Source organism: Ranitomeya variabilis, chromosome 4 (assembly GCF_051348905.1).
Source record: "Ranitomeya variabilis isolate aRanVar5 chromosome 4, aRanVar5.hap1, whole genome shotgun sequence".
Taxonomy (NCBI): domain Eukaryota; kingdom Metazoa; phylum Chordata; class Amphibia; order Anura; family Dendrobatidae; genus Ranitomeya; species Ranitomeya variabilis.
Window position 1 is genome coordinate 532,994,392 of NC_135235.1, and position 25,769 is coordinate 533,020,160.

Genomic DNA, 25,769 nt, shown 5'->3' on the forward strand with positions numbered 1-25,769 from the left:
ACATTCAGTGTATGCTTCGGAGCTATGACAGCACATTGCCTTGCTGCTGGTCTTGTCAGGATCCTGGGTTTGGTGAGTATACCATTTTTTTTTATTTAAAACTTGTGGTGTGATATGGGGGCATCATAAATGGGGGACCCTTCTACATAGTGTGAGGGACCCTGAAACAGTGTGGGGGACCCTCATACATTTAAGGGACTAATCCAGAAGCCATTATACAGCTTGTGGACTAAGGTAGGGGCCATTTTCAGCAGCCATTATACAGCTTGTGAACTAATGCTGGGGTCATTTTACAGCTTGTGTACTAATGCGGGGGCCATTATATAGCTTGTGAAATAATTCAGGGGCCAATATACAGCTTGGGGACTAATTCAGGGGCCATTATACAGCTTGTGGACTAATGCAAGGGCCATTATACAGCTTGTGTACTAATGCAGGGGTCATTATACAGCTTGGGAACAAATTCAGGGGCCAATATACAGCTTAGGGACTAATGAAGCGTCCATTATACAGTTTAAGGACTAATGCGGGGGGGCATTATACAGTTTGGGGACTAATGCGGGGACTATTATACAGTCAGGGCCTAATGCTGGGATCATTATACAGCTTGGGGACTAATACAGGGGCCATTGTACAGTTTAGGGACTGTGGAAGGGCATTATACTGTTTGGGGACTAATGTGGGCACTATTATACAGTTTGGGGATTAATGCAGGGGCCATTATACGATTTGGGAGCTAATGTTGGGGGCATTATATAGTTTGGGAGCTAATGTGGGGGCCATTGTACAGTTTGGGGACTAATATGGGGGCCATTATACAGTCTAAGGGCTGCTGTGGGATTCATTATATTGTATTTTGGGGGAGCAGTGGGGACATCATGCTATGTGTAGGGACGCTGTGGGCCCACCTTACTATGTATATCAGAGCTGTGTGCGCATCATACTGTGTATAGCAGAGCTGTGGACCCAATATATTGTGAATAGGCGAGCTGTGGGCCCACCATACAGTGTATAAGAGAGCTGTGGGTCCAGCATACTGTATATAGCAGAGCTGTGGGACCACCATACTGTGTAGAGTAGAGCCCATACTGTGTATAGTGGAGCTGTGGGATCAACATACTGTGTATAGTGGAGCTGTGGGACCACCATACTGTGTATAATGGAGCTGTGGGACCACCATACTGTGTATAGCGGAGCTGTGGGACCACCATTCTGTGTATGCCACAGCTGTGGGACCACCATACTGTGTATAGTGAAGCTGTGGGATCACCATCCTGTATATAGCGGAGCTGTGGGTGTATCATAATGTGTATAGAGGGGCAGTTGGCCAACCATACTGTGTATAGCGGAGCTGTGGGACCATTATGATGTGTAGAGGTGTTAGGGCTAGCGGAACGCACCAAATAATTAGAGAAAAGGAATAAGGTGTGTTCGCAGCCCTGGGTCCACCGTGCAGAGATGGAACCTGCTGCTAAGCAATGAAGAACTATATGGCAGTACAATGCGGATACACACATGGGTTAGCTTCACCCTGTGTGAAAGAAGAGAACCTTGTTGCATCACAGGGCCGCAGTACCACACGTAACAGAAATAATAAAGTAGCACGAGATTGCATGCGGTGCCGCACTGGACTCAGACTTGGGTTTGTAAAGCGTGGTGATAGCGCACAGCGCTGCCTTGGCAGTCACAGCAATAGACGCTGTTTGTGTACTTGTGTTGGTAACAAGTCGGACGCTAGATTACAATCATCCTCCTTACGCGAGCATTCAAACACAAGGGAGGGGATGATTAACCCCTTTACCCCCAAGGGTGGTTTGCACGTTAATGACCGGGCCAATTTTTACAATTCTGACCACTGTCCCTTTATGAGGTTATAACTCTGGAACGCTTCAACGGATCCCGGTGATTCTGACATTGTTTTCTCATGACATATTGTACTTCATTATAGTGGTAAAATTTCTTTGATATTACCTGCGTTTATTTGCGAAAAAAACGGAAATTTGGTGAAAATTTTGAAAATTTCGCAATTTTCCAACTTTGAATTTTTATGCAATAAAATCACAGAGATATGTCACACAAAATACTTAATAAGTAACATTTCCCACATGTCTACTTTACATCAGCACAATTTTGGAACCAAATTTTTTTTTTCTTAGGGAGTTATAAGGGTTAAAAGTTGACCAGCAATTTCTCATTTTTACAACACCATTTTTTTTTTTAAGGACCACATCTCATTAGAAGTCATTTTGAGGGGTCTATATGATAGAAAATAACCAAGTGTGACACCATTCTAAAATCTGCACCCCTCAAGGTGCTCAAAACCACATTCAAGAAGTTTATTAACCCTTCAGGTGTTTCACAGGAATTTTTGGAATGTTTAAATAAAAATGAACATTTAACTTTTTTTCACAAAAAATTTACTTCAGCTCCAATTTGTTTTATTTTACCAAGGGTAACAGGAGAAAATGGACACCAAAAGTTGTTGTACAATTTGTCCTGAGTACGCCGATACCCCATATGTGGGGGTAAACCACTGTTTGGGCGCATGGTAGAGCTCAGAAGCGAAGGAGCGCCATTTGACTTTTCAATGCAAAATTGACTGGAATTGAGATGGGACGCCATGTTGCGTTTGGTGAGCCCCTGATGTGCCTAAACATTGAAACCCCCCACAAGTGACACCATTTTGGAAAGTAGACCCCCTAAGGAACTTATCTAGATGTGTGGTGAACACTTTGACCCATTAAGTGATTCACAGAAGTTTATAATGCAGAGCCGTAAAAATAAAAAATAATATTTTTTCACAAAAATGATCTTTTCGCCCCAATTTTTTATTTTCCCAAGGGTAAGAGAAGAAATTGGACCCCAAAAGTTGTTGTACAATTTGTCCTGAGTACGCCGATACCCCATATGTGGGGGTAAACCACTGTTTGGGCGCATGGTAGAGCTCGGAAGCGAAGGAGCGCCATTTGACTTTTCAATGCAAAATTGACTGGAATTGAGATGGGACGCCATGTTGCGTTTGGAGAGCCACTGATGTGCCTAAACATTGAAACCCCCACAAGTGACACCATTTTGGAAAGTAGACCCCCTAAGGAACTCATCTAGATGTGTTGTGAGAGCTTTGAACCCCCAAGTGTTTCACTACAGTTCATAACGCAGAGCCGTGAAAATAAAAATTAATTTTTTTTCCCACAAAAATTATTTTTTAGCCCCCAGTTTTGTATTTTTCCAAGGGTAACAGTTGAAATTAGACCCCAAAAGTTGTTGTCCAATTTGTCCTGAGTACGCTGATACCCTATATGTGGGGGGGAACCACCGTTTGAGCGCATGGCAGAGCTCGGAAGGGAAGGAGCGTCATTTGGAATGCAGACTTAGATGGATTGGTCTGCAGGCGTCACATTGCGTTTGCAGAGCCCCTAATGTACCTAAACAGTAGAAACCCCCCACAAGTGACCCCATATTGGAAACTAGACCCCATAAGGAACTTATCTAGATGTGTTGTGAGAACTTTGAACCCTCAAGTGTTTCACTACAGTTTATAACGCAGAGCCATGAAAATAAAGTCTTTTTTTTCCACAAAAATTATTTTTTAGCCCCCAGTTTTGTATTTTCCCAAGGGTAACAGGAGAAATTGGACCCAAAAAGTTGTTCTCCAATGTGTCCTGAGTACGCTGATACCCCATATGTTGGGGTAAACCCCTGTTTGGGCGCACAGGAGAGCTTGGAAGGGAAGGAGCACTGTTTTACTTTTTCAACGCAGAATTGGCTGGAATTGAGATCTGACGCCATGTCGCGTTTGGAGAGCCCCTGATGTGCCTAAACAGTGAAAAACCCCAATTATAACTGAAACCCTAATCCAAACACATCCCTAACCCTAATCCCAAAGGTAACCCTAACCACACCCCTAACCCTGACACACCCCCTAACTCTAATCCCAAACCCTAATCCCAACCGTAAATGTAATCCAAACCCTAACTTTAGCCCCAACCCTAACTGTAGCCTTAACCCTAGCCCTAACCCTAGCCCTAACCCTAATGGGAAAATGGAAATAAATACATTTTTTTTATTTTTTTTATTTTTTCGCTAACTAAGGGGGTGTTGAAGGGAGGTTTGATTGACTTTTATAGCGGGTTTTTTAGCAGATTTTTATGATTGGCAGCCGTCACACACTGCCGTCTTCACCGCCTAGACACAGTCTGTGTCGGCGTCTCCCATCTTACCACCAACACGGACTCCAGGCCCCTGGATCACGCTCTCCTGAACGCTGGATGTCTGAGTGGACTCCTCCACTCTATATAAGTGGATCTATATGTATCGGAGCTTTGGTTGCTCCTAAAAACAATCCTTCCACTTCGTCTGTCCCGGAGCTTACAGCCAAAACGGTGACATATATATAAATATTAAGCCTATCTAGCATTGGACAGATATCCTAGAACCATATACACACTGTCCCTGATTACCGCATATTGGACTAAAGGCCTTATTTCTCTTGACTTGGGGAAATACGGGGCCAACTCCACCTATGAATATAGTAGAATACTTTTATATCACATGACGAAATACAAACAACCACAGAGGCACTTATTTTGTGACCAAGGCCACTGAGTGGCCGAAACGTTAAAGTATTATTGCCCTGTTGTTTCGTCTTCATCTTGAATAAACTATTCACGTTAGCAAAAATCAACATGAGTGCAGTGATTTGACTTTCTCTCAAGTACTAAGGGGATTTCTGGCTCCGTTTACTTGCACCATCCAACTCCACTTGTAGTCGAGTGCTAGTTCTTTGTCTCTTCCGTCACACACTGAAAGACGCTTTTTATTGCAAAAAATATTTTTTGCGTTACCACATTTTGAGAGCTATAATTTTTCCATATTTGAGTCCACAGAGGCATGTGAGGTCTTGTTTTTTGCGGGACGAGTTGACGTTTTTATTTGTAACATTTTCGGGCACGTGACATTTTTTGATCGCTTTTTATTCCGATTTTTGTGAGGCAGAATGACCAAAAACCAGCTATTCATGAATTTCTTTTGGGGGAACCGTTTTTTTCTTCGGGTCAGTACGATTACAGCGATACCTCATTTATATAATTTCTTTTATGTTTTGGTGCTTTTATACGATAAAAACTATTTTATAGAAAAAATAATTATTTTTGCATCGCTTTATTCTGAGGACTATAACTTTTTATTTTTTCTTTGATGACGCTGTATGGCGGCTCGTTTTTTTGCGGGACAAGATGACGTTTTCAGCGGTACCATGGTTATTTATATCCGTCTTTTTGATCACGTGTTATTCCACTTTTTATTTGGCGGTATGATAATAAAGCGTTGTTTTTTGCCTCTTTTTTTTTTTTTACGGTGTTCACTGAAGGGGTTAACTAGCTACTGACGCGGCGATACTAAATATGTGTACTTTTATTGTTTGTTTTTTTTATTTAGATAATGAAATGTATTTATAGGAACAATATATATATATATATTTTTTTGCATTTTTTTTTGGAATTTTTTTTTTTTTTTTTTACACTATAACATTGCCCCAGGGGGGGCATGATGTTACAGTGTAAGATCGCCGATCTGACACTTTGCTGTGCACTGTGTCAGATCGGCGATCTGATGTGCACAGCTCCTGGAGGCTTCCCGGCGCCTGCTCTGAGCAGGCGCAGTGAAGCCACCTCCCTGCAGGACCCGGATGCCGCAGCTATCTTGGATCCGGGCCTGCTGCTGGGAGAAGGAGGTAAGAGACCCTCGGAGCAACGCGATTACATCACGTTGCTCCGGGGGTCTCAGGGAAGCCCGCAGGGAGCCCCCTCCCTGAGCGATGCTTCCCTATACCGCCGGAACACTGCGATCATGTTTGATCGCAGTGTGCCGGGGGTTAATGTGCCAGGGGCGGTCCGTGACCGCTCCTGGCACATAGTGCCGGATGTCAGCTGCGATAGTCAGCTGACACCCGGCCGCGATTGGCCGCGCTCCCCCCGTGAACGCGGCCGATCGCGCTGGACGTACTATCCCGTCGGTGGTCATACGGGCCCACCCCACCTCGACGGGATAGTACGTCCGATGTCAGAAAGGGGTTAAAGAGCGACTTTCACTCACAACACACACACGTAAACAAGTGTATACTAGCGCATGGTCGTGCGGCCATGCGACCCTTTTATAGCTGCAGCAAGTTCAGGACCTTCCTAGAGAACCAATGATATCTGCTACAGTAACTGAGCAACTTCAGGACCTTCCTAGAGGACCAATAGGAGCTACTGCAGTACCTGAGCATGTGACCCCAGACCTCCACTGAGAGGTCTTCCTTTGGGCATGTTCAGAAGGGGAAAAGCAGGACTTAGTCTCAGAGACATCTGCTCTCCGCTGATCAGTACAGGCTACAATGGCAGAGCCTGGAAAGGCAGCAGTAACCCTTTGCACAGAATCAGACTGAGCGAGACACTGGGACCGACGTCTCCGCTGAGCAGGCTCCACTGTGGCTGATGCATAATGAGAGACTGCAGCAGACATGGTTCGAGATTCCCCCTGTGCAGCAGCGGGAACTCAACTCCTAACAAGAGGGAAGTTGTGGGAACATCATATTGTGTAAAGAGGAGCTGCTGTGGGTGCATTATTACTATGTAAGGGGCACAGTGGTGGCATATTATGTGGGGAGCCGTTATTGTACCACACAGCAGGTGCAGTAATAGGGACACAGCAGCAGCTGCTCAGCTTTGGGGGATCAGCAGGATGAGGAATTTGTGCAGGTTGGTAATCAGAGCCACCATCAGGGCATTACTGCCGTTACTGGCGTATGGGGCCTGTTGAGCAGAGGGGGCCCGCAGAGGCTGGATCCTCTCTTCTGCTCACCGGGCCCTAGTGGCAGGATCCTGCCACTTCAGTAACTGATTGTGCATCCTCAGATGCACGTTCAGTTAAAATCTGTTGCCTTGCGGGAGATTACTCCCACATGGCAACAGTTAACAGCCACCAGCCAATCACAGGCCGGGGGCGTGCATGTCATTGACGTATGACATCACTGTCATATGCTGGAACGCGCCTCAGATGAATCCTAGCAGAGGACACTGCTGGACCACAGCCAGGTAAGGCTACTTTCACATTACCGTCTTTTGTGTCACGTCGCAATCCGTCGATTTTTGAACATGCAGGATCCTGCATTTTCCCTTGACTTGTATTGCCGACGGATCGCGATGTATGGGCACAAGTTGCGTCCGTCGTGCACTGGATTGCGTCAGGTTTTGGCGTTTGCGTCAGGTTTTTTCATCACAGAAAAACGTTCAAGGGAAGGTTTTTCTGTACGTCGCATCCAGTTTTCCCGTCTGCGCATGCCCGGCAGGAAATGTCTCTCTCTGACTCTTTCCTGCCCGGCAACGCAGACGGAAATGTGAAAGCAAACACTTCCGTCGGTACGTCGCGCCGACGCTTCGTGACAAGCGACTACTAACGGAAGTGTGAAAGAAGCCTTAGGAGAAACTTTTTTTTTTCTAAAGCCGCAGTATGGGGTGCATTATATTACTATGGGGGCGCGTTATACTACTATGGGGGTGCATTATACTGCTAGGGGGTTGCATTACACTATGGAGATGTGATATACTACTATGGAGGCGCATTATACTACGGGGGCACATTATACTGCTATGTGGGTGCATTATACTACTATGAGGGTGCATTATACTCCTATAGGGGTGCATTATACTACTATTTTCTGCAGAGAAGAGTCCTGGCTGGAAGAAGTGATGGCGGTGTTCACAGGATAAAGATGAAAAGTGAAGATGAAGTACTTCAAGTAGACTTCGTCACCAGTGAGTCAGTGTGTTACCTGTACACGGACACTATACACTGTATACTACTGTACATACAGAGCTCCTGTGTATAATGTCACTGGTTATCACTGTATTACCTGTACACTGACACTATACACTGTGTACTATATACAATGCTCCTGTGTATAATGGCACTTATGGTAAAATTAGTATGTGGTATTAGTGTGTGTTTTTTTTTTTAAATGATCAGAATTGTAGTATTCGGTCACTATGTGGTTGTAATATGTGGTCCCGCCATTGTGTGCCCGTATTGGTCCCTTGTATGTGGTATTTTTCAGTAACTATAGTATGTGGTGGTAATATATGGTCTGGTCATGGCGTAGTGGTATTTGTCTCTTGTATGTGGTATTATAGGTCACTACCTGGTGGTAACATGTGGTCCAGCCATGGTGTGGCGGTATTTGTACCTTGTATGTAGTATTTCTCCCTTGTATGTGCTATGATCGTTCATTTAAAAAAATGTATGTGACACATTCCCTTAAAGAAGCATAAATAAAAATATACCTAAAAGAGTATTTGATATTTTAACAAATAATTAATAGGTTACAGTAGAGTAGGGTGCTGCCAAAAGAATCTACTTAGTCGTGGTGGCTTAAAAAAAAATCTTTTAGCCAAACAAAAGCTGCTGGCTATGTATGTGATATGGTGTTATATAGGAACTGTTAATGAGCGATTGGTGAGGACGTGGAGCAGATGAGGAGTTTTTTTATGAGTGGGCAGTGGGACTGTGGAAGGTTTGAGGGTTGGAGGTGGAGTTGGGGTGGAGCCTGGGCAGAGTCTCAAGGGGGCCCAAATATTTTGCCAGTATGGGGCTCTGAAATTCCTGGGGGCAGCCCTGTTGGTAATAAATGGGAACAGTGCTGGAAATATGAAAAGTCAAATGTGTTTTTGTTGCAATCTCTGCAGACGAGTCTTGGCTGCAAAAGTTGTCATGTTGGTCTGGGCCAGAAGGAAAAGATGGGAAAAGTGAACGATTCCATCAGAAGGAACATCAGCTGTAAGTCACTATATATAACTATGCTATAATCACTTATATGTTCTGCAGGACTGATATCAGGGCCGGACTGGCCATCGGGCACTTCTGGCAAATGCCAGAAGGGCCGGTGCCAGTAGTGGGCCGCTGCACTGTTCCTCCCCCTCCCCCCGCCAGTGCCGCCACCGCATTTAACTATACCGGCGTCTATGACGCCGGTATAGTTCAATGCAATGATGGAGGAGAGAGCGTCTCCTGACGCTCCCTCTCCCATCACTCCCCGCTCTGCTTCTGACAGTACACTGCGGGTGCGCGATGACGTCATATCATCGAGCACCTGCTGTGTCCTGGGCAGACTGCAGCCGCCGAGACAGGAGCAGGGAGCAGCACCGGCAAAAGGAAAGGTGAGGAGAGTGTTTGTTTTTTTTTACTGGACTGTGGGGCCATTATCGGGGGGGTTGGTGGGGGAGAGATGAGATGTGGGCTGTGCTGTATATACCCCTGTGTGGGCTGTGCTGTATATACCACTGTGTGGGCTGTGCTGTATATATCCCTGTGTGGGCTGTGCTGTATATACCCCTGTGTGGGCTGTGCTGTATATACCCCTGTGTGGGCTGTGCTGTATATACCCCTGTGTGGGCTGTGCTGTATATACCCCTGTGTGGGCTGTGCTGTATATACCCCTGTGTGGGCTGTGCTGTATATACCCCTGTGTGGGCTGTGCTGTATATACCCCTGTGTGGGCTGTGCTGTATACTACTACGCGGGCTGTGCTGTATACTACTACGCGGGCTGTGCTGTATACTACTACGCCGTCTGTGCTGTATACTACTCCGGGCTGTGCTATATTATGCAGGCTGTGCTATATACTATGCAAGTTGTGCTATATACTATGCAGGCTTTGCTATATACTATAGGGGGTATATTATATTCTATGGGGGAGTCCATGTTATATACTATGTGGCTGTGTTATATACTATTGCGGGGGTATATTATATTCTGTAGGGGAGGCTGTGTTATATACTATGGGGGTATATTATATTCTATGGGGGAGGCTGTCTTATATACTATGGGGGGCTGCATTATATTCTATGGGGGGGCTACATTATATATTATGGGGAGGTGGGCTGTATTATATTCTATGGGGGGCTGTATTAGATTTTATGAGGGATGATTGCATCATACTCTGATGGGGCTGCATTATATTCTATGGGGAGGTGGGCTGTATTCTATTCTATTCGGGGCTACATTAAATTCTATGGGGGGCTGTATTATATTTATATTCTATGAGGGGTGATTTCATCATACTCTATGGGGGGCTGCATTATATTCTATGGGGGTTTCATTATACTCTGGTGGCTGCATTATACTCTGTAGGGTGTTGGCTGCATTATACTGCATGTGGGCTACATTATACTGTATCGAGGACTATGGGGAATATGTTATACTATATGAAGAACTATGGGGTGCATTATACTATGGGAAGTGAATTGTACTACATGGATGACTATAGCGGTGCATTATACTATATGGAGCACTGAGGAGTGTATTATGCTCTGTGGAGGACTGAGCAGTGTATTTTAATATATGGAGCACTATAGGGAGTGTATTATACTACAGTCATATGAAAAAGTTTGGGCACCCCTATTAATCTTAAGCTTAATGTTTTATAAAAATTGTTTTTTTTGCAACAGCTATTTCAGTTTCATATATCTAATAACTGTTGGACACAGTAATGTTTCTGCCTTGAAATGAGGTTTATTGTACTAACAGAAAATGTGCAATCTGCATTCAAACAAAAGTTGACAGGTGCATAAGTATGGGCACCCTTATCATTTTCTTGTTTTAAATACTCCTACCTACTTTTTACTGACTTACTAAAGCACTTTTTTTGGTTTTGTAACCTCATTGAGCTTTGAACTTCATAGCTAGGTGTATGCAATCATGAGAAAAGTTACTTAAAGTGGCCACTTGCAAGTTGTTCTCCTGTTTGAATCTCCTCCGAAGAGTGGCATCATGGGCTCCTCAAAACAACTGTCAAATGATCTGAAAACAAAGATTATTCAACATAGGTGTTCAGGGGAAGGATACAAAAAGCTGTCTAAGAGGTTTAACCTGTCAATTTCCACTGTGAGGAACATAGTAAGGAAATGGAAGAACACAGGTACAGTTCTTGTTAAGGCCAGAAGAGGCAGGCCAAGAAAAACATCAGAAAGGCAGAGAAGAAGAATGGTGAGATCAGTCAAGGACAATCCTCAGGCCACCTCCAGAGAGCTGCAGCATCAACTTGCTGCAGATGGTGTCACTGTGCATTGGTCAACTATACAACGCACTTTGCACAAGGAGAAGTGTTATGGACCTGGTGGTTAGGTGCACCAGGAATGACCTGATAGTTAAAAACGGAATCAGGACGAGCTCTGGGGAAATGGGAACTCTGCTGACCGCAAATCCTACTCCTATAAACACAACTAGAAATAGCCGTGGAGCGTACCTGACTCTGCCTAGACGCCTCTTCACAGCCTAAGAGCTAACTCCCCCTAAAGAAAGGAAACAAAGCCTCACTTGCCTCAGAGAAATTTCCACCGACTCACGATGCGGTGGTGCCACTCTGCACCCCCAGAGCTTCCAGCTAGCCAGGTAGTTTCATGATAGCAAGCTGGACTAGGACTTAGCAAGAAAAACCATATGTAACAATTGAACAAGCAGGAACTTAGCTTCTGCTGAAGTAGACAGGTCCTCAGAAAGATCCAGGAGAGATCTGAACCAGTACTAGAACATTGACAGCTGGCAAGGAATAACGATCTGAGTGGAGTTAAATAGAGAATCCAGCCTAGCCCTAAGCGAGGGCAGCTGGAGAAGGAATCTCAGAACCAGCAGCTCCACTCACAGCCACCAGAGGGAGTCCACGGACAGAACTCACCGAAGTACCATTCATGACCACAGGAGGGAGTTCGAGAACGGAATTCACAACAGTACCCCCCCCCTTGAGGAGGGGTCACCGAACCCTCACCAGAGCCCCCAGGCCGATCAGAACGAGCCAAATGAAAGGACCGAACTAAATCGGCAGCATGGACATCAGAGGCAACAACCCAGGAATTATCCTCCTGACCATAGCCTTTCCATTTGACCAAGTACTGAAGTTTTCGTCTCGAAACACGAGAATCCAAAATCTTCTCCACCACATACTCCAACTCCCCCTCAACCAACACCGGAGCAGGAGGATCAACGGAGGGAACTATAGGCGCCACATATCTCTGCAGCAATGACCTATGGAACACATTATGGATGGCAAAAGAAGCAGGAAGGGCCAAACGAAATGATACAGGATTAAGAATTTCAGAAATCTTATAAGGACCAATGAAACGAGGCTTAAACTTAGGAGAAGAAACCTTCATAGGAACATAACGAGATGACAACCAAACCAAATCCCCAACATGAAGTCGGGGACCAACACGGCGACGGCGGTTAGCGAAACGTTGAGCCTTCTCTTGGGACAAGGTCAAATTGTCCACCACATGAGTCCAAATTTGTTGCAACCTGTCCACCACATCAGCACCCTTCTTGGTCAAATCAGTCAACGGTTTAACAACACTAGAAAAATTAGCGATGAAGCGACGGTAAAAATTGGCAAAGCCCAGAAATTTCTGAAGGCTCTTCACAGATGTAGGCCGAGTCCAATCATAAATAGCTTGGACTTTAACAGGATCCATCTCGATAGTAGAAGGGGAAAAAATGAAGCCCAAAAAGGAAACCTTCTGAACTCCAAAGAGACACTTAGATCCCTTCACAAACAAGGAATTAGCACGAAGGACCTGGAACACCATTCTGACCTGCTTCACATGGGACTCCCAATCATCCGAAAAGACCAAAATATCATCCAAATATACGATCATGAATCTATCCAGATACTTTCGGAAGATGTCATGCATAAAGGACTGAAACAGAGGGAGCATTAGAAAGGCCGAATGGCATCACCAGGTACTCAAAATGACCCTCGGGCGTATTAAATGCTGTTTTCCATTCATCGCCCTGTTTAATAGGCACGAGATTATACGCCCCTCGAAGGTCTATCTTGGTGAACCAACTAGCCCCCTTAATCCGAGCAAATAAATCAGACAGTAGAGGCAAAGGGTACTGAAATTTGACCGTGATTTTATTAAGAAGGCGGTAATCTATACAAGGTCTCAGAGAACCATCCTTCTTGGCCACAAAAAAGAACCCTGCTCCCAATGGTGACGACGACGGGCGAATATGCCCTTTCTCCAAGGACTCCTTTATATAACTCCGCATAGCAGCGTGTTCTGGCACTGACAAATTGAAAAGTCGTCCCTTAGGGAACTTGCTACCAGGAATCAAATTAATAGCACAATCACAATCCCTATGAGGAGGTAGAGTACTAGACTTGGGCTCATCAAATACATCCTGGTAATCCGACAAAAACTCAGGGACTTCAGAAGGAGTGGAGGAAGAAATTGACAATAATGAAACATCCCCATGTACCCATTGACAACCCCTACTGGACACCGACATTGATTTCCAATCCAATACTGGATTATGGATCTGCAGCCATGGCAAACCCAACACGACCACATCATGCAGATTATGCAACACCAAAAAGCAAATATCCTCCTGATGCGCAGGAGCCATGCACATGGTCAACTGGGTCCAGTTCTGAGGCTTATTCTTGGCCAAAGGCGTAGCATCAATTCCCCTCAAAGGAATGGGATGCTGCAAGGGCTCCAAGAAAAAACCACAGCGCCTGGCAAACTCTAAGTCCATCAAATTCAGGGCAGCGCCTGAATCCACAAATGCCATAACAGAATAGGATGACAAAGAGCAAATCAGAGTAATGGACAGAAGAAATTTAGGCTGTACAGTACCAATTGTGACGGACCTAGCGAACTGCTTAGTGCGCTTAGGACAATCAGAGATAGCATGAGTGAAGTCACCACAGTAAAAACACAGCCCATTCTGACGTCTATGTTCTTGCCGTTCAGCTCTGGTCAAAGTCCTATCACATTGCATAGGCTCAGGCCTCTGCTCAGAGGATACCGCCAAATGGTGCACAGTTTTGCGCTCCCGTAAATGCCGATCGATCTGTATGGCCAAGGACATTGATTCATTCAGACCAGCAGGCGTGGGGAACCCCACCATAACATCCTTAAGGGCTTCAGAAAGACCCTTTCTGAAAATTGCTGCCAGGGCACACTCATTCCACTGAGTAAGCACAGACCACTTTCTGAACTTCTGGCAATATACCTCCGCTTCATCCTGACCCTGACACAAAGCCAGCAAAATTTTCTCTGCCTGATCCACAGAATTCGGTTCATCATAAAGCAAACCCAGCGCCAGAAAAAACGCATCTACATTACGCAATGCAGGATCTCCTGGCGCCAGGGCGAATGCCCAGTCTTGAGGGTCGCCACGCAACAAAGAAATAATGATTTTTACTTGCTGAATAGGGTCACCAGAAGAGCGGGGTTTCAGAGCAAGAAACAGTTTACAATTGTTTTTGAAATTCTGAAATTTAGATCTATCCCCAGAAAACAAATCAGGAATTGGAATTCTAGGCTCCAACATAGGATTCTGAACTACATAATCTTGAATGTTTTGTACCCTTGCAGCGAGTTGATCTACACTAGAGGACAGACCTTGAATGTCCATATCCACACCTAAGTTCTGAACCACCCAGAGTTTAAGGGGAAAAGAAAGGCAAAACACACTGCAAAGAAAAAAAAATGGTCTCAGAACCTCTCTTTTCCCTCTATTGAGATGCATTAACACTTTGTGGGCCAGCTGTACTGTTATGGACCTGGTGGTTAGGTGCACCAGGAATGACCTGATAGTTAAACACAGAATCAGGACGAGCTCTGGGGAAATGGGAACTCTGCTGACTGCAAATCCTACTCCTATAAACACAACTAGAAATAGCCGTGGAGCGTACCTGACTCTGCCTAGACGCCTCTTCACAGCCTAAGAGCTAACTCCCCCTAAAGAAAGGAAACAAAGCCTTACTTGCCTCAGAGAAATTTCCCCAAAGGTAAAAGCAGCCCCCCACAAGTATTGACTGTGAGATAAGAGGAAATCACAAACACAGGATGAAATAGGTTTTAGCAAAGAGAGGCCAGACTAACTAAACAGATTGAGGATAGAAAAGGGATCTTTGCGGTCAACACAAAAAGCTACAAAAACCACGCAGAGTGTGCAAAAAATACCCCCGCACCGACTCACGATGCGGTGGTGCCACTCTGCACCCCCAGAGCTTCCAGTTAGCCAGGTAGTTTCATGATAGCAAGCTGGACTAGGACTTAGCAAGAAAAACCATATGTAACAATTGAACAAGCAGGAACTTAGCTTGTGCTGAAGTAGACAGGTCCTCAGAAAGATCCAGGAGAGATCTGAACCAGTACTAGAACATTGACAGCTGGCAAGGAATAACGATCTGAGTGGAGTTAAATAGAGAATCCAGCCTAGCCCTAAGCGAGGGCAGCTGGAGAAGGAATCTCAGAACCAGCAGCTCCACTCACAGCCACCAGAGGGAGTCCACGGACAGAACTCACCGAAGTACCATTCATGACCACAGGAGGGAGTTCGAGAACGGAATTCACAACAGAGAAGCTGTATAGGAGAGTGATGCGAAATAAGCCGTTTCTGCAAGCACGCCACAAACAGAGTCGGCTGAGGTATGCAAAAGCACATTTGGAGAAGCCAATTTCTTTTTGGAAGAAGGTCCTGTGGACTCATGAAACCAAGATTGAGTTGTTTGGTCATACAAAAAGGCGTTATGCATGTCGGCAAAAAAACACAGTGCGTTGTATAGTTGACCGATGCACAGTGACACCATCTGCAGCAAGTTGATGCTGCAGCTCTCTGGAGATGGTCTGAGGATTGTCCTTGACTGATCTCACCATTCTTCTTCTCTGCCTTTCTGATGTTTTTCTTGGCCTGCCACTTCTGGCCTTAACAAGAACTGTACCTGTGTTCTTCCATTTCCTTACTATGTTCCTCACAGTGGAAATTGACAGGTGAAATCTCTTAGACAGCTTTTTGTATCCTTCCCCTGAACAACTATGTTGAATAATCTTTGTTTTCAGATCATTTGACAGTTGTTTTGAGGAGCCCATGATGCCACTCTTCGGAGGAGATTCAAACAGGAGTTCAACTTACAAGTGGCCACTTTAAGTAGCTTTTCTCATGATTGCACACACCTAGCTATGAAGTTCAAAGCTCAATGAGGTTACAAAACCAAAAAAAAGTGCTTTAGTAAGTCAGTAAAAAGTAGGTAGGAGTATTTAAAACAAGAAAATGATAAGGGTGCCCATACTTATGCACCTGTCAACTACTGTTTGAATGCAGATTGCACATTTTCTGTTAGTACAATAAACCTCATTTCAAGGCAGAAACATTGCTGTGTCCAACAGTTATTAGATATATGAAACTGAAATAGCTGTTGCAAAAAAACCAATTTTTATAAAACATTAAGCTTAAGATTAATAGGGGTGCCCAAACTTTTTTATATGACTGTATATGGAGGACTGTGGTGCACATTATAATATATGGAGGACAACGGGGTGTATTTTACTAAACAAGTAAAATGCTGCATATTCAGATTGTTTTTGCTGGAACAAAAATCATTATTCCTAGCAGCACATCGCCAGCGTAAACTGTAGATATGCTGCTGATAACATGATACTGTATGGTGATCGTTCTGTCCCATCATTCTGTCTCAGACGGTGGAAAGAGGCCGGGAAACAAGCGTTGAACAACTTCAGTATGGTCGATCAAACTCATTTAGCGGCCTGAACTCAGCGCATGTAAATACAACCAAAATGCTTTTGTGTGATGTGCAATATGCTAGCATTTGGGGCCCCATTTTAAACTTTGCCTAGGCATAGGGCCCCACTTTGCCTAAAACCGTCCCTGCCTACAAGTGTACAAAGATATTATACAGTCACCATGTGACAAGTGGGCCTGTGTAACTTCAAATGCCAGGGCTGAATTTTAGTCCCAGTCCGGCCCTGACTGATATCTACCACTATATGGTCATCACATGACTGTAATATAGATCTTGGTCTTTGTAGAGCTTTTTGGTGGCTCAGTGGTTAGCACTGTTGCTTTGCAGCACTGGGATCCTGGGTTAAAATCCCACCAAGGACAACATCTGCAAGGAGTTTGTATGTTCTCCCCGTGTTTGCGTGGGTTTCCTCCCACACTCCAAAGACATACTGATAGGGAATTTAGATTGTGAGCCCCATTGGGGACAGTGATGATAATGTGTGTAAAGGGCTGTGAAATTAATGATGCTATATAAGTGAGTAAAATAAATCCATATTAGTTCAGGGGGGATCTGACTTTTTCCATCCCTGCCCATCAGCTACTGTATATGAAGAGGCCACAGCAGCAATATGGAGAGTGCAGCATCCTCTTTTTTATTATTATTATTATTATACATTTTTATAGTGCCATTTATTCCATGGCGCTTTACATGTGAAATACGGGGCAAATATAGACAAATACATTAAACATGAGCAAAAAACAAGGCACACGGATACATAAGGAGGGAGGACCCTGCCCGCGAGGGCTCAAGTCTGCAGGGGATGGGTGATGATACACTAGGAGAGGATAGAGCTGGTTGTGCAGCGGTTCAGTAGGTTCAGGATCACTGCAGGCTGTAGGCTTGTCGGAAGAGGTGAGTCTTCAGGTTCTTTTTGAAGGTTTCTATGGTAGGCGAGAGTCTGATGTGTTGGGGTAGAGAGTTCCAGACTATGGGGGAAGCACGGGAGAAGTCTTGGATGCGGTTGTGGGAAGAAGAGATGAGAGGGGAGTAGAGAAGGAGGTCTTGAGAGGATCGGAGGTTGCGTGTTGGTAGGTACCGGGAGATCATGTCACAGATGTATGGAGGAGATAGGTTGTGGATGGCTTTGTAGGTCATTGTGAGGGTTTTGAACTGGAGTCTCTGGGCGATAGGAAGCCAGTGAAGGGCTTGGCATAGGGGAGTGTCATGATTCTCAATGGCGAGAGAACATAGCCCAGCATATATGAGAACTAGCTCTTGGAAGATGGAAACTATACTGACCATGAACTAAACCTGCCGCACAACTAGAAGTGGCCGGGTAGCATGCCTACGTTTTTTTATCCCTAGATGCCCAGCGCCAGCCGGAGAACTACCTAATCCTAGCAGAGGAAAAGACAGTCCTGGCTCACCTCTAGAGAAATTTTCCCAAAAGGCAGACAGAGGCCCCCACATATATTGGCGGTGATTTTAGATGAAATGACAAACGTAGTATGAAAATAGGTTTAGCAAAATCGAGGTCCGCTTACTAGATAGCATGAAGACAGAAAGGGCACTTTCATGGTCAGCAGAAAACCCTATCAAAACACCATCCAGAAATTACTTTAAGACTCTAGCATTAACTCATAACACCAGAGTGGCAATTTCCGCTCACAAGAGCTTTCCAGACACAGTAACGAAACAGCAGCTGTGAACAGGAACAAAATGCAAAAACACACAAGGACAAAAGTCCAACTTAGCTGGGAGTTGTCTAGTAGCAGGAACATGCACAGAAAGGCTACTGATTACATTGTTGACCGGCATGAAACTGACAGAGGAGCAAGGTTATATAGCGACTCCCACATCCTGATAGGAGCAGGTGAACAGAGGGGATGATGCACACAAGTTAAATTCCACAAGTGGCCACCGGGGGAGCCCAGAATCCAATTTCACAACAGTACCCCCCCCTCAAGGAGGGGGCACCGAACCCTCACCAGAACCACCAGGGCGATCAGGATGAGCCCTATGAAAGGCACGGACAAGATCGGAGGCATGAACATCAGAGGCAGTGACCCAAGAATTATCCTCCTGACCGTATCCCTTCCATTTGACCAGATACTGGAGTTTCCGTCTGGAAACACGAGAGTCCAAGATCTTTTCCACAACGTACTCCAACTCACCCTCAACCAACACCGGAGCAGGAGGCTCAACGGAAGGCACAGCTGGTACCTCATACCTGCGCAACAATGACCGATGAAAAACATTATGAATCGAAAAGGATGCAGGGAGGTCCAAACGGAAGGACACAGGGTTAAGAATCTCCAATATCTTGTACGGGCCGATGAACCGAGGCTTAAACTTAGGAGAAGAAACCCTCATAGGGACAAAACGAGAAGACAACCACACCAAGTCCCCAACACAAAGCCGAGGACCAACACGACGACGGCGGTTGGCAAAAAGCTGAGTCTTCTCCTGGGACAACTTCAAATTGTCCACCACCTGCCCCCAAATCTGATGCAACCTCTCCACCACAGCATCCACTCCAGGACAATCCGAAGATTCCACTTGACCGGAGGAAAATCGAGGATGAAACCCCGAATTACAGAAAAACGGGGACACCAAGGTGGCAGAGCTGGCCCGATTATTGAGGGCGAACTCCGCCAAAGGCAAAAAAGCAACCCAATCATCCTGATCCGCAGACACAAAACACCTCAAATATGTCTCCAAGGTCTGATTAGTCCGCTCGGTCTGGCCATTAGTCTGAGGATGGAAAGCAGACGAAAAAGACAAATCTATGCCCATCCTAGCACAGAATGCCCGCCAAAATCTAGACACGAATTGGGTCCCTCTGTCAGAAACGATATTCTCCGGAATACCATGCAAACGAACAACATTTTGAAAAAACAGAGGAACCAACTCGGAAGAAGAAGGCAACTTAGGCAAGGGAACCAGATGGACCATCTTAGAGAAACGGTCACACACCACCCAGATGACAGACATCTTCTGAGAAACAGGCAGATCCGAAATAAAATCCATCGAGATGTGCGTCCAAGGCCTCTTCGGGATAGGCAAGGGTAACAACAATCCACTAGCCCGAGAACAACAAGGCTTGGCCCGAGCACAAACGTCACAAGACTGCACAAAGCCTCGCACATCTCGTGACAGGGAAGGCCACCAGAAGGACCTTGCCACCAAATCCCTGGTACCAAAGATTCCAGGATGACCTGCCAACGCAGAAGAATGAACCTCAGAGATGACTCTACTGGTCCAATCATCAGGAACAAACAGTCTACCAGGTGGGCAACGATCAGGTCTATCCGCCTGAAACTCCTGCAAGGCCCGCCGCAGGTCTGGAGAAACGGCAGACAATATCACTCCATCTTTAAGGATACCTGTGGGCTCAGAATTACCAGGGGAGTCAGGCTCAAAACTCCTAGAAAGGGCATCCGCCTTAACATTCTTAGAACCCGGTAGGTAAGACACCACAAAATTAAACCGAGAGAAAAACAACGACCAGCGCGCTTGTCTAGGATTCAGGAGCCTGGCAGACTCAAGGTAAATTAAATTTTTGTGGTCAGTCAATACCACCACCTGATGTCTGGCCCCCTCAAGCCAGTGACGCCACTCCTCAAAAGCCCACTTCATGGCCAAAAGCTCCCGATTCCCAATATCATAATTCCGCTCGGCGGGCGAAAATTTACGGGAAAAAAAAGCACAAGGTCTCATCACGGAGCAGTCGGAACTTCTCTGCGACAACACCGCCCCAGCTCCGATTTCAGAAGCGTCGACCTCAACCTGAAAAGGAAGAGCAACATCAGGCTGACGCAACACTGGGGCGGAAGAAAAGCGGCGCTTGAGCTCCCGAAAGGCCTCCACAGCATCAGGGGACCAATCAGCAACATCAGCACCCTTCTTAGTCAAATCAGTCAATGGTTTTACAACATCAGAAAAACCAGCAATAAATCGACGATAAAAGTTAGCAAAGCCCAAAAATTTCTGAAGACTCTTAAGAGAAGAGGGTTGCGTCCAATCACCAATAGCCTGAACCTTGACAGGATCCATCTCGATGGAAGAGGGGGAAAAAATGTATCCCAAGAAGGAAATCTTCTGAACCCCAAAAACACACTTAGAACCCTTCACACACAAGGAATTAGACCGCAAAACCTGAAAAACCCTCCTGACCTGCTGGACATGAGAGTCCCAGTCATCCGAAAAAATCAGAATATCATCCAGATACACAATCATAAATTTATCCAAATAATCGCGGAAAATGTCATGCATAAAGGACTGGAAGACTGAAGGGGCATTTGAAAGACCAAAAGGCATCACCAAATACTCAAAATGGCCCTCGGGCGTATTAAATGCGGTTTTCCACTCATCCCCCTGCTTGATTCGCACCAAATTATACGCCCCACGGAGATCAATCTTAGAGAACCACTTGGCCCCCTTTATACGAGCAAACAAATCAGTAAGCAGTGGTAACGGATATTGATATTTAACCGTGATTTTATTCAAAAGTCGATAATCAATACACGGCCTCAAAGAGCCGTCTTTCTTAGACACAAAGAAAAAACCGGCTCCTAAGGGAGATGACGAAGGACGAATATGTCCCTTTTCCAAGGACTCCTTTATATATTCTCGCATAGCAGCGTGTTCAGGCACAGACAGATTAAATAAACGACCCTTAGGGTATTTACTACCCGGGATCAAGTCTATGGCACAATCGCACTCCCGGTGCGGAGGTAGTGAACCAACCTTGGGTTCTTCAAAAACGTCACGAAAGTCAGACAAGAATTCAGGAATCTCAGAGGGAATAGATGATGAAATGGAAACCAAAGGTACGTCCCCATGAGTTCCTTTACATCCCCAGCTTAACACAGACATAGCTCTCCAGTCGAGGACTGGGTTATGAGATTGCAGCCATGGCAATCCCAGCACCAAAACATCATGTAGATTATACAGCACCAGAAAGCGAATAACCTCCTGGTGATCCGGATTAACACGCATAGTCACTTGTGTCCAGTATTGTGGTTTATTACTAGCCAATGGGGTGGAGTCAATCCCTTTCAGAGGTATCGGAGCCTCCAATGGCTCCAAATCATACCCACAGCGTTTGGCAAAGGACCAATCCATAAGACTCAAAGCAGCGCCAGAGTCGACATAGGCGTCCGCGGTAATAGATGACAAAGAACAAATCAGGGTCACAGATAGAATAAACTTAGACTGTAAAGTGCTAATTGAAACAGACTTGTCAGGCTTCTTAGTACGCTTAAAGCATGCTGATATAACATGAGTTGAATCACCACAATAGAAGCACAACCCATTTTTTCGTCTAAAATTCTGCCGCTCGCTTCTGGACAGAATTCTATCACATTGCATATTTTCTGGCGTTTTCTCAGTAGACACCGCCAAATGGTGCACAGGTTTGCGCTCCCGCAGACGCCTATCGATCTGAATAGCCATCGTCATGGACTCATTCAGACTCGCAGGCACAGGGAACCCCACCATAACATCCTTAATGGCATCAGAGAGACCTTCTCTGAAAATCGCCGCCAGGGCGCACTCATTCCACTGAGTAAGCACAGACCATTTGCGGAATTTTTGGCAGTATATTTCAGCTTCATCTTGCCCCTGAGACAAGGACATCAAGGCCTTTTCCGCCTGAAGCTCTAAATGAGGTTCCTCATAAAGCAACCCCAAGGCCAGAAAAAACGCATCCACATTGAGCAACGCAGGATCCCCTGGTGCCAATGCAAAAGCCCAGTCTTGAGGGTCGCCCCGGAGCAAGGAAATTACAATCCTGACCTGCTGTGCAGGGTCTCCGGCAGAGCGAGACTTCAGGGACAAAAACAATTTGCAATTATTTTTAAAATTTTGAAAGTGAGATCTATTCCCCGAGAAGAATTCAGGCAAAGGAATTCTAGGCTCAGACATAGGTGCATGAACAACAAAATCTTGCAAATTTTGTACCTTTGTGGCGAGATTATTCAAACCTGTAGCTACACTCTGAAGATCCATTTGAAACAGGTGAACACAGAGCCATTCAAGGATTAGAAGGAGAGGAAGGCTGCAGTATAGGCTATATATCACACCTCCTTGATAAAGCGGTCAATTCGTGACGCGAAACGCGCGTCGGGGGGCTTTTAATTGCACATCTGTCCCAGGACCCTCCAACCCCTGTCAGCGGTAAGTGACTGCCAACTCCCCACGAAGCACTTATCTTCCTACTGCGGCACTGGATGGGGTTTTGTTTGGCAGAACACTTATTGCCTTGTGCTCTTATACTATGCATATGCACTTTAGATATAGATTGGTCTGCACTGAGTTACTGCCAATTCCCTATGAAATAATTATCTTCCCATTGTGGTACTAGATAGACTCTTATTTGGCAGGATACTCTTTTTCTGTGCCCCTATACTATGCATACGCACTTTATATATGGAGTGATAGGCTCCAAGTGACTTGGGTTATTGGAGGGCTTTCTGGTTACTTTTATGTATTATCTTTGCACATGTACCATTGTACTCCATTTATGTCTAATGTTTGGCTTATACTATGTGTATTTCTAATAAAATTTGAACTTTTTTTCACTTTATTCATACCTAGTGTAACTCGTTTTTCTCCAGTTATAACATATTGCTTTGAGTAGGTATACTTTCTTTTGCTATATGGGCTTATTATAGCCCTTGTTTCTGACTTAAATATGTCAGAGAGGTTTTTGTGGCTACTGATTACATTGTTGACCGGCATGAAACTGACAGAGGAGCAAGGTTATATAGCGACTCCCACATCCTGATAGGAGCAGGTGAACAGAGGGGATGATGCACACAAGTTAAATTCCACAAGTGGCCACCGGGGGAGCCCAGAATCCAATTTCACAACAGGGGAGAGGCTGGAGAATAGCGGGGAGACAGGTAGATTAGTCGGGCAGCAGAGTGTAGGATGGATTGGAGTGGTGCCAGAGTGCTAGAGGGGAGTCCAGAGAGTAGGAGGTTGCAGTAGTCGAGGCGGGAGATAAGGGCATGGACTAGTGTTTTTGCGGTGTCGCGGTCAAGGAATGCGCGGATCCGGGAAATGTTTTTGAGTTTGAGGCGGCAGGAGGAGGCAAGGGCTTGGATATGTGGCTTGAAAGAGAGGGCAGAGTCGAGGATCACCCCGAGGCACCGGGCGTGTGGGACTGGGGAAAGTGAGCAGCCATTGACATTGATGGATAGGTCTGGTTGGGGTGTAGAGTGAGATGGGGGAAAGATGATGAATTCTGTTTTGTCCATGTTCAGTTGTAGAAAGCGAGCAGAAAAGAAGGCTGAAATAGCAGACAGACAGTGCGGGATTTTGGTAAGTAAGGAGGTGAGGTCAGGTCCGGATAGGTAGATCTGCGTGTTGTCGGCATAGAGATGGTACTGCATACCGTGGGATTCTATGAGCTGTCCCAGACCTAAGGTGTAGATGGAGAAGAGTAGGGGTCCTAGAACAGAGCCTTGAGGAACACCGACTGACAAGGGGCGAGGTGAGGAGGTGGTGTGGGGGAGGGAGACACTGAATGTCCGGTCTGTCAGATATGACGAGATCCAGGAAAGGGCCAAGTATGTGATGCCAAGAGATGAGAGGATTTGTAGCAGAAGGGAATGGTCCACAGTGTCAAAGGCAGAAGACAGGTCCAGGAGAAGGAGGACAGAGTAGTGTCGCTTGCTCCTGGCAGTTCGTAGGTCATTGGTGACTTTAGTTAGGGCAGTTTCGGTTGAGTGATGGGAACGGAAGCCAGATTGTAACCGATCAAAGAAGGAGCAGGAGGAGAGGTGGGAGGACAGTTCAAGATGGACGTGTTGCTCCAGCAATTTGGAGGCATAGGGAGAAGAGATATCGGGCGATAGCTAGACACAGAGGATGGGTCGAAGGAGGGCTTTTTGAGGATGGGTGTGATCTTGGCATGCTTGAAAGATGAGGGGAAGACACCTGTTGTGAGTGAGAGGTTGAAGAGGTGCGTTAGGGTTGGGATGAAGACCGTGCAAAGGTTAGGGATGAGGTGGGACGGGAGCGCGTAGAGCGTGCAGGTGGTGAGGTGTGATCTTGACAGGAGGGTGGAGAGCTGATCTTCTGTCATGGTGGAGAAGCTGGTTTTGGAGGAGCAGGGGTGAGCAGCTAAGAGGGGCAGTGGGCGCTGTGGGCCAAAGCTTTCTCTGATTGTATTGATCTTCTGTTTAAAGAAAGAGGTGAAGTCTTCAGCAGAAATTAGAGGGGAAGGAGGGGGTGCAGGGGGACAGAGTAGAGAATTGAAAGTGTTGAAAAGCTGTTTAGGGTTGTGAGACAGGGAGGATATGAGAGATAAGAAGTAAGTTTGTTTTGCGGCAGTGAGCGCGGACTTGAAGATGGCGAGGGACTGCTTGTATGCAGTCTTCATTATCTATGAGACTCTGCTCTGTATGTAAAATAGCTGCTCTACCATGTTGCAACTATGAGCAATAAATAACACTAGCTGTAATAGTGGACACAGCTGTGGCTATATGTTATATAGCCATTTTACACTCACCTCACTTCTTCTGACCTACAGGTACACAAAGATACTACACAAGTGGGCCTGTGTGCCTTCAAAAGCCTGGGCTCAATTTTAGACCCAGTCTGGCCCTGGCTGTAATGTATGTCTCTTTTGCGTCCTCCCCTGCCCAGGAGCTGTGGTATGATCAGACCATGTTCCTGTACGGTCAGACACAGCCAGTACACAGTACACAACAGGGGCACATTTATAAGATTATCTCAGCTCAGGGACGTTTTTGTTTAACACATCCAATTGTGGAACTTATTCCAAGATCTATTAATTAAAATGTGCTTTGTTCTTGGGAAAACCCCTTTAAGCTACAGTGAAAAGAAGCAGGTGGCAGAGCTGCCACAAAAATGATGACAAAATAACCAGCAAAAATCACTACAGGAAAAATTACTTTTTTTTTCTCCTGAAGTGACTTTGCCTACAAAAACCTCAGTGGGTCTGACAGCATCTTAAAGGGGATCTGTCAGCAGGATTTTACCTGCCAAACTATTTATATGCACAAGTAGCCCTTTCAAAGGCAAGTCCAGCAACACCTTTACATGGACAGTCTGTTTTTCCATTACTGAGAAATCAGCGTTTGTATAGACATGCAAATGAGGCTGAAGATCTATTTGAAGCTTCTGTCACTCCAGCTCTATTCATTGCCCAGCATCTGCTCCTGCTTGA